We start from the raw sequence: 3,816 nt of genomic DNA on the forward strand, positions 1-3,816 counted from the left end.
GTGAAGGGGACCTTGTCGCCCCCCAACGGGCGACAGACCCTGTCACCCCTGGGGTGGGCGACACGTGGGGGGAGGGGGCGACATGCCTTTTTTTTAGCCAGGGACCTCGTTGCGAATTTGAAGAAAAAAATTATACTTAGGGCCTGTCGCCCTATGGGGGGCGATCGGGGGATATTTTTGAAATATTTCAAAACGAACATATATTTTTAAAATTTTTATTTTTAAAAAATATAAAAAAGAAAAAAGCGCCTACCGCCTCCTCCTCTCTCTGGATGTGTGTACCACCCGTCATGAATGCCCATCACAATTAAGCCCAGAGCGCCCCTCAAAAAAATAAGAAAAGCCCAGAGCCCCAGACACTACAAATACCAGCTCTCCAGAGCCACCTTGCCGCCACTAGAGTTCATCTCATCCCTCTCGTTCTCGGTAGCTGCCATCACCATCCATCACCCCAAGTCCCCAAGCAAGAGCAAGAAGCTCGCTCCGCTCGAGTGCTCGCCGCCTGTGCCATGGCCGCTGCCATCGTCACCGCTCCGTCCAGAGCTCTTCTGATGGTCTCCCTCGCTCTCATGGCCGCGGTCGGCACGGCCGCCGCGCTGTCGACCAAGTACTACGACAAGCGGTGCCCGGGGCTGCAGCCGGCCGTCCGGTCCGCGGTGGCGCGCGCCGTGGCGGTCGACCCGAGCGCCGGCGCCGCCGTGCTCCGCCTCTTCTTCCACGACTGCTTCGTCAACGGCTGCGACGCCTCCGTGCTCCTCGACGACGGCGCCGCGCCGGGCGAGAAGGGCGCCGCGCCCAACGCCAACTCCCTGCGCGGGTACGAGGTGGTCGACGCCGCCAAGGCCGCGGCCGAGGCCGCCTGCCCGGGCGCCGCCTCCTGCGCGGACGTGCTCGCGCTCGCCGCCCGCGACGCCGTGGCGCTCCTGGGGGGCCCCTCGTGGGCCGTGCGCCTCGGCCGCCTGGACGCGCGCGCCGCCAGCCGGGACGCCGCGAACGCCGGCCTGCCGGGGCCCGGGTCCGGCCTGCCGGCCCTCGTCGCCGCGTTCCAAGCCAAGGGCCTGCCGGCGCGCGACATGACGGCGCTGTCGGGCGCGCACACCGTCGGCCGGGCCCGGTGCGCCACGTTCCGCGCCCGCGCCGGCGCCGCGCCCGGCGGCGAGGTGATCAACGCGACCTTCGCCGCGCAGCTGCGCGGGGCGTGCGCTGGCGCCGCTGGACGCGGTGACCCCCGACGCGTTCGACAACGGCTACTTCCGCGCCCTGGTGGAGCGGCGCGGCCTGCTGCACTCGAACCAGGAGCTCTTCAGCGGCGGCTCCCAGGACGCGCTGGTGCGCAGGTACGCCCGCGACGGGGCCGCGTTCGCCGCCGACTTCGCCAAGGCCATGGTGCGGATGGGCAACCTCGCGCCGGCGCCGGGGACGCCGCTTGAGGTCAGGGTCAACTGCAGGAGGCCCAACTAGGCTGCAATGCAGCATTAGCTGGTAGATAATCAGAGATACACAGTAGTACAAGATGTGAAGATGGTTGTGCAGGAACATGGTAGGATTTGTAGCTTGATTCGTACGTTCGTCTGTTCATATACCCCAAAAGAAACAATCCGAGATGAATGTGGTTAGATCGTGCCGTGCTTGCTTGTGTCTGCAAAACCTGTTCATGGCGACGGTCGTCTTAAATTAGTAACCTGCGGTGTTAGTCGACGAGATGCTGCTGGTGATGGGGCGCTCTGATTTCTGAACTGGGGCATGGCGCCGGCGGTGTTCAGCAAACAGTTGGGTGACAGCTACTGTTAAGTGTTAACCTCAGGTCGGTGGCTTCGGACGATGTGTCCCGTGCTCCCCTGTCCTACTGTCGAAGCGCGTGAAGCCACTATGATGGTCGGCAGCTGTTGCCTGTTTGAGTTCCACCCGAATGAATGGTGGGCCGGGAGGCTTCGTCGAAGGGGTGGGCTGTGGGGCGAAGCCCACACGTAGGAAAAGTGGCCGAAAAAGGAGAAGTAGAACAGGCCGAATGCACCAAGGTCTGCCATGCGGTTCCGTTTCGCTCTCTCGTGCAGCTCAACTGTCACGGAACGACAGGAAGCATGGATGAAAATTGGAAAAAAGCGGTGAATGCACTATAAATTTATATTTTCTTCATTTCCGACCGATTTGGTTTATTCCCTTATTAGTTGTTACCTTTTTTTTTTTTCATCTGACAGCGTTCCAGTAGGAAATCAACTCTGACGTTCAGGCGCAGCGCGCCCTCCCATGGCCGTGGTCCGTGGATGAACCTCGCGTCGTCCTCCGTGTACACGTACGCCTTCTTTGTCAGCCTGCATCTCATCACTTCAGGGTCTGTTTAGTTGGTGAAATTTTTTGAATTTGACTACTATAGCACTTTTGTTATTATTTGACAATTAACACTCAATTATAGACTAATTAAACTTAAAAAATTTGTCGTGTCATTTACAATTGAACTGTGTAATTAGTTATTTTTTCAACTATATTTAATATTTCATGCATGTGTTTGAAGATTCGATGTGATATATACTATTTAAAAAATTTTAGGAACTAAACAGGGCCTCAGATTCCACTTCTCCTAAGTTGTCGGGATTCTATCGCAGCTAAAAATAATTTTATAACCAGGAGTGCTACTGGTAGACCACCAGCATGTGCTGACAATAATCACGTGCAGAAGATAAGGGGAAAATGTGGAGGCATACTTTCATCTTTCAGTTTTTCAAAAAAAAAAACTTTCATCTTTCCACAAGAATTTTTCTCACTCGCCTGGCAAGTGAAATGTTAGTGTTACATCTTACATATTCGATCAGTGTGCACGACATCACTTGAGTTTAGCAAACGCACGTGCTCACTAGCTCCGTGTATTGGACGAACTGTGTGCTTCCATTTGACGACTACTTCCCCTCTCTGAATTTTACCAACAACATGCTTTGATGCTAAATCAACAAAAGTTCACAGACATCCCAACAGTGGTTATTCCAATTTGGTTCGACCTTACAAGGATCTGATCCAGATTCTCCTATAGAAACATGGCCGTGTATAGAGATACCGAGGACTGCAACAGGGTTGATTCTGCGTCTAAGGCCCTGTTTAGATCCCAAAAACACAAAATATAAATTTTTTGTAAATCGCTTGCATGATGTATTAAATGTAGTCGAAAAATAAATCGTATTACACAAATGGACTGAAATCGCGAGACGAATCTAATGAGTCTAATTAGGATGTGATTAGACACTAAATTGCTACAGTAATACTACAGCACTGATGGCTCCCTCCACAGGGAAGCACCCCTGGACGACGAGGTCCAGGCAACCTTCTTGGTCACTAACCCCGCCTCCACCCTGCTAGTAGAGCGCATGCCGTGCGGCACAGTGTCCCCGACGACAGTGCGCCACCTTGCCTCGACGTCCTGTCCGGCTGGCCGCGCCCCTTCCACAGACGTTGTTCCAACCGCGCCACCTGCCCAGCTCTTCCTCCCTCGCCCTGCCTATAAAAGGGCCGAGCTAGCCCTTGCAGCTCGTACAAGAGCTCATCGGTCGTCCGCCATTGCCGGCCATGTCTCCCTCGCCCCTGAACTCACCACTCTGGCGCCGATCAGCCCAAACCGAGTACCTCACTGCCTTCCCCACCTCCCAGGGAAACTCCTCGGCCTAGCCTCACCCCTCCTTACTCGTTGGAGCACCACCGCCGCCGCACGCCACCTCCGCCAGCCACTGGTCGCCGTGAACGGTCCGCCTCTAACCACATCAGGGACCACCAAGGACACCTAGAGGTAGCTCTCTATGCCCGCATGCTCACACGCCCCTGTCCCCTCGC

The 3,816-nt window shown here is 55.7% G+C and overlaps 1 pseudogene; it reads left to right on the forward strand.

Annotated features, from left to right (window-relative positions):
• The first annotated feature begins 402 nt into the window (after positions 1 to 402).
• Positions 403 to 1,616, forward strand: LOC120655218 (annotated as a pseudogene).
• Positions 1,617 to 3,816: the final 2,200 nt, after the last annotated feature.

This window comes from Panicum virgatum, chromosome 1N, assembly GCF_016808335.1.
Source record: "Panicum virgatum strain AP13 chromosome 1N, P.virgatum_v5, whole genome shotgun sequence".
Lineage (NCBI taxonomy): Eukaryota > Viridiplantae > Streptophyta > Magnoliopsida > Poales > Poaceae > Panicum > Panicum virgatum.